The following is a 6,856-nucleotide window of genomic DNA, read 5'->3' on the forward strand; positions in this document are numbered from 1 at the left end:
GTAATTTTTTTTTTTAATTTTGGGACAGTGTCTTGATAAATTGCTTAGGGCCTTGCTAAGTTGTTGAAGCTAGCTTTGAACTTGAGATCCTCCCACCTCAGCCCCCAAGCAGCTTGGATTATAGGCATGCACTGCGATGCCCCACTAGGAACAGTGCTTTAACCTCCAGAGAAATAACTTTTAGAAATCAATAATGAATATAATATCTCCACATACAAAAAATTAAAAAGAATGTGAACAATGAACAAATTGCTGAGAAATGTTTTTAAAAGCTTTAGCCTCATGTATGATAACCTATAGGAATTAAAGCAGCTAACAGAGGCAATTTTCCTTTTAAAATTGACAAAGTTTTCTGAGTGACAATAAATCCCAATGAAAGAAGTTGAAATAAATGAGCATTTGTATATGCTACTGGTAAGAGATGATTGTTTATAAAGCAGCTTAAAAACAGGCATACTTTAAATCCAGGAATATCAACTAGGAGGATTAGAACATTCCTAGAAAATAATCAAATATAAGCATCAAAAATATATATGACAGTGCTTATCAGATAATTTCTATTTTTAATTGGAAACAATGAAATAAGAACTAAAAATAAAGGAATTACTAAGTTACAATGTATCCATGTGAGAAAATGTTATACAGTCATTAAATATTTCAATTACAGTTCTAGAAAAAAAACATAATGAAGTGACATTGTTTTCTATTTAAATTAGCATGTATTACATATGGACAGTGACAGGCAATGAACAAAAATGTTATATGCAGACATATCTGGCAAATAGATGAAGACATGTTTCATCTTTTTATGTGTCTCTATTATCTTAATTCTTTATAATAGGCATGTATGTATAATCAGAAATAATGTTTCTTTAGAAAAACACTAATTGAGGCAAATTTCAGGCATCCCCACCTCATATTGAAATGGTTCCCCCAATTTTTTTTTATTTCTAGGGTTTTATCTTTTCACATACTAAATACAAAAGAGAAAACACTACAAAATCTTCTTTCCCACAGGCTACCTTCTGAGGCATAATAATTACAACTTAAATATCCAAATGTTCAAATGCTCTCTCAGTACCTGTATGTTTCCCTAGTTTCTGATTTACTTTTCATCTTTAAAAGTTTACAGAATTATCTGTCTCTGAAGACTTACATATGAACTATATGATTTTTATGTCTCCTTCTTTGGAGAATAGAACTTAAATTATTACTACAACTGAGGGGAAAAAGACTTGTTTTATGTGGTTTCCTAAAACAATTTAGATTTGTGTGAATTAAAAATGGCATATTTATCATTGTTCAAATGAAGTCCCAATTTGGAGGTGGTGGGCATAGCTTTTGCTTTAAGGAACTTAATTTTTATGATCAGAAAATCACTCTTTAGCTACTAAAGTTTTCAACATATTGCAGATCTTTCAGATCTAAGTTCTAAATGAAGTTGCTCTTATAGTTTTTCTATTTCTTATATTTGGGAGAAGTAAGGAGGATCTGGGTCTTTAAAAGTCAGGTCAAAATAAATTAAGCACAAAATGTCTTAATAATATCAATCAAAAGAAAAAGTAATACAATGTCAATCAGGTTTGTCTTTTTAAAAATTCTCAAACAAAAAGTAAACAAAATGCACACCTTATTCTGCCCCCTCTTCGCTATCTTCTTCCACTCCTTCCAACCTACCCCACCCTCTGTGTGCATTCCCCACACTCCACATGTACTTCACTCTCACTTATTAAGCTGATGTTTTTCAAGTTCCCTTTAGAACTCTTCTAGTCCCTAGGAAAGAAAAGCAATGGGGATCTCATCACCTAACACCTTATATTTGTTTGAGGCTCAACCTCACAGGGACAGCTTTCTCACCTAGTTATTCTGATCCTGAGCAAAGCTAATTTCTAAACTCTAAAAATATCTTCCACTCTGGCAGGAACTCCACACAATCTCAGGAACAGAAAAAAAAAATTCTAGCTAACATTAAATCATCAAAAACTGAGAAATTTGGACCCCAAATTCAAGGGCACAGTGTCTCTGAATTCCCCCACAGAGCCTCGGGTCTCAGGTAAGGAGATCCCACAAAGTAAACCCTCAGGACATGATTAGAAGCTCTGCCTTGCTCTGCATAATACCAATGCACTGGAATTTCTGTGAATCACAGCAGAGTAGAATCTCAGACTTTGAACTCCACAGGAAAACACACAGCAAAAATAATGGCATAATGCAATGTTTTCAAATGCATAAATCTTCATTTGTTTACTTTAAATATTTTAAAATATGTCCTATTACATTTATTCTTGATTAAACCTCTTCTAGATAGTTATTCATTAATGGTTTCTTTACAGTTGCTGTGCAAACAGTTCATTCATATCTATGACATATCAAATCTCAGAGACATGTTCTTTAATTGCATTCATTTATTTCTAATCTTCTTAAGCTCTTACTACTGTAATGCCTGACTAAATATACACTAAAATCTATTATTTAAAAGGTAAAATATATTTAAGATATATTTTATCAATAAAATTCACAACTCAACAATGTTCTATTATTATTATTATTATTATTATTATTATTAGCCTCAGGCATTATTTAAAACTTCCTGGTAGAATAGTTGTGGTTAAACAAAATAAGTTCTGAATGGTTGCTTGAGATTTTGGATTGCCCACTAAAATGCCAAAATTTTCATTGTGACTGTAGTTGGGATCAGAGAACTTTTATAATACTATTTAGAAGAGATATCAGTAGAACCCATATAAAAAAACAGGATATATATCTTCCTATTGTTATGATTTTTAGGCCTTGAGCGGCTTCCCTGGCCACCATGAAGATGTCTCAATAGTTGTCTACTACTGGCTGAGACATAAAAATCTACTCATTTCTTTGGCTTCAGAAAGTTGGTCCAGAAAGAAATAAGAGTGTATTTTCATCTGTTATTTTTTCTTTTTTTTTTTAAGAGTGAGTGAGAGAGAGAGAGAATTTTTAATATTCATTTTTTAGTTTTCCACGGACACAACACCTTTTTTTGTATGTGGTGCTGAGGATCGAACCCGGGACCGCACGCATGCCATGCCAGGCGAGCGCGATACTGCCTGAGCCACATCCCCAGCCCCTGTAATTTTTTCTTCATTCAGTTTTTCTGCTTCTCTTAAATCTGTGATTCCCCAATTTCAGCATCATCATAAACTTGTTAAAAGACAACTCGCTGGGGCTGGGGTTGTGGCTGGGTAGTAGAACACTTGCTTGGCATATGTGAGTCACTGGGTTCAATTCTCAGCACCACTAAAAATACAAAAATAAAAAGGTCCATTGACAACTTAAAAAAAAAAATAAAAGACAACTCGTTGCCTCCGCCCCTCAGAGCACCTCATTGGCAGGTTTAGGGTGGAGCCCAACAATTTGCATTTTTAACAAGGTTCCCAGTAGTGCTGAGGCTGCCAGTCAGGACACCATACTTTGAGAATTAGAACAGTTGATACCTGGGATGAGAAAAACCAATGGTCTAAAGTGAAGGGGACTGCAATAGTCTCAGGTGAAAGGGATCACAGAGAAGATTAAAAAAAAAAAAAAAACACTGAAAAGAGAGGGAACATTCCAAAGACAAAATCCAACCGTCACACTTTCTTCAGAACTTAACCTGACTGCAGAGACCACTGAAACACTTCTTGCCTACTCCTGGACCCTGCAACTGCCTGGAATGTCTGCTCCCTGCTAACCTCCTATTCCTGCAGATCCCAAACACTGGAAAGCTGCAAGACATGGTCTTCAGGATGCTTCTCTTCTATTACTCCGTTTACTCCATTAGCTTTAAATTCCATACACTGATGACTCCCAATCACTATCCCAGACCTTCCCACCCTAAAAACATCCAAGTGCCACCGACTATGTGACATTTCCCAGCTGATGGATGACAAGCATCTTAAGGTAGATACAAGGCCGTGGCTGCGCACACTCCTGGAACGTGCGCGAATCCCAGGTCCGCTGCCAGAACCGGACCCCGGGTGCCTGTGTGGCGACAGGGCTCCTGAGAGAAGGTCGCGATGAACACGGTGCTGTCACGGGCGAACTCCTTGTTCGCCTTCTCGCTGAGCGTGATGGAGGCGCTCACCTTAGGCTGATCATCACCACCGCCTTCAAAGACAGGAGTGTCCCGGTGCGGCTGCACGTCTCGCGGATCATGCTAAAAAATGTAGAAGACTTCACTGGACCAAGAGAAAGAAGTGATCTGGGATTCATTACATTTGATATAACTGCTGATTTAGAGAATACATTTGATTGGAACATTAAGCAGTTGTTTATTTATCAGCAGAATATTCAACAAAAAATAATGCTCTGAACCAAGTTGTCCTCTGGGACAAGATTGTTCTGAGAGGTGATAATCCGAAGCTGCTGTTGAAAGATATGAAAACAAAATATTTTTTCTTTGATGATGGAAATGGTCTCAAGGGAAACAGGAATGTCACTTTGACCCTATCTTGGAACGTTGTACCAAATGCTGGAATTCTACCTCTTGTGACAGGATCAGGACATGTATCTGTCCCATTTCCAGATACGTATGAAATAATGAAGAGTTATTAAATTATTCTGACTTTGAAACAACATATTTTTATACTTAATGAATTATATCTCATTTATCTCTTCCCTTGCACCTTCATTTGTTTTGGGTTGTTACTTTGTGGGTTTTTTTTTTTTTTGGTTTGTTTTTGTTTTTGATGTAGAAGTAACATCAAAAGGCATATTTGAAGGGAAAGGTTAATAGCATACTCAAACTTAACCTTAAAAACAAAACAAAAACAAGGCTATCAGAGATAGCTATATCTCTGATATAAGAATAAGGATATAAGAATAAGGCAACAATATAATAAGAACTTGGTATATATTTGAAGTATTCCCTGTATTTCCATTATTCTTTATGGAATATAAAGTGAGCATGAAGGGTTGTTAAAACTTTCAGGTGCCTGTAGATTTATAAGAACTATGAATTTTATGCTTGGCATTCATGCAAGTTCACATTGGTTGTGACTTAGATGTAGACATTTTCTTTTATCTCTTTTAGTGTATGTTAGATTACTGGAAAAATTAATATAGGTATTCGTTAGAAGCCTGGTTTACAAAAAAAGCCAAAAGTGATAGAATTTTATTCCATTTGTTTTAGGATACCCATAATGTGTGTTTTTCTTAGATGACTAGCAGCTTTCTCCAATTAAATACTAAATACCTCTTCTATGTTGTATACTCATTCAAACTCATTTTTAAGTCTCAAGTCAACCAAATGTGTGTCTTTTAGTGCTATCTCTAAAAATGTTCCTTTGTGTATCTTTATATACTTTTTAGCATTGCCATTGAAAGTTGAAAATCTTTGCATGATTTATCCTTTGAGTTAAGTTTGTTCCTGTGAGCATGCCAAGTGCCACTAAGTGGTAATTATTTGCAATTATCCATAGGTTTACATTTTAATAATTATTGGAATAGTAATAATATTTGGCAGTGTGCTTTTCCACTCTTGTGTTTTATGTTAGCCTCAATAATCCAAGGAGGTAAGTAGTGCAAATGTTAGTTCTTTGCAAATCAAGAAACTGAAACCCAGAAGTTTATTGAATCTCTCCAAAGTTAAGTAGCAAGGAATGAAGTTAAAACTTAAGCTCACATCTCAAGGTACTCTTAAGCTTATCCTTTCTCTTACACCTCAGTTTACAGACTAATCAAATTTGACCTGTAATTGTCATTATGTTTTTTATTACCCCAGACACACTTTGTATCACTCTTAGAAGATGATTCCCATTGTGTATGAAAACGACTAATTTTCAAGTTGCCAACACTTAACATAGTGGTAATATCTCATTTTCCACATAAATTCATTTTACTCACATTAAGGTAGATACAACCACACAACCTTGATTGCAGCCACTGCCTGCAAAACTGCTATTCAATATTATCATAATAAAGATTAAACACAATTATGAATCAAATCTAATTTGTTCGTATACATTAGGGTACAATATTTTTGCAGTTCTAGAAATTAATGTTATTTTGAATTGCCAAAAAGATTATTAAACTTATGCAATGAGTTCTCCATAGATCTGAGGAATGAAAATAAATTATTTTATATTTGCTGTAACTTGATAAGTCAAAATGTGATTCCTCTGACATCACTTACAAAAGAATGGTTTTGCTAACAGCAAAATAAAATCTATTTTGATAATTATATATAATTATTAGCCAAGTCTTAAGAAGCATATCCTAAAATTTACTACTAATGTTTCTCTGTCATTTGCCCTAACTGTTCCAGAGAGAGAATTTTTTTAATATTTATTTTTTAGTTTTTGGCATACACAACATCTTTGTTTGTATGTGGTGTGAGGATCGAACCTGGGGTGCACACATGCCAGGCAAGTGTGCTACCAATTGAGCCAAATCCCCAGCCCTGTTCTACAAATTTAAAGGAGGTATTTAGAAAACAGCAAGCATGGTATATAACATTAATAAGCATTTTTTCTATCTGTTCTGCTTTTAGTAGCACAGTAATAGAAATTTTAACATGGAAAACTATTTTTCCTCCTACATGCTCTGTAAATCACTTTAAATGTAAAACATCATGTGAGATTTTCCACTAAAGCAGTGTTTTATCTAAACTGATTAAATAAGCAGAAAAGCTCTCCTTACCAACAATAAGTGGTTGAAAATATTTAATCTGTCTGATTCCACAATTAAAAATTACTCACTAAATCTACTCTCTTACTTTCCAAGTACAATATCAAAATTGTACTTACTTATAATTCTCATTAGAATTCTAGTTTAAAATATATTAATATTTTGGACTACCTTCTACAGAAGTCCCCTTACAGAATATTATATATCAATCAAACTT

The 6,856-nt window shown here is 34.5% G+C and overlaps 1 pseudogene; it reads left to right on the top strand.

Moving 5' to 3' along the window:
* Window positions 1-3,957: 3,957 nt before the first annotated feature.
* LOC144252859 (signal peptidase complex subunit 3 pseudogene) lies at window positions 3,958-4,685 on the top strand (annotated as a pseudogene).
* The last annotated feature ends 2,171 nt before the right edge of the window (window positions 4,686-6,856 follow it).

This window comes from Urocitellus parryii, unplaced genomic scaffold (assembly GCF_045843805.1).
Source record: "Urocitellus parryii isolate mUroPar1 unplaced genomic scaffold, mUroPar1.hap1 Scaffold_61, whole genome shotgun sequence".
Classification (NCBI taxonomy): domain Eukaryota; kingdom Metazoa; phylum Chordata; class Mammalia; order Rodentia; family Sciuridae; genus Urocitellus; species Urocitellus parryii.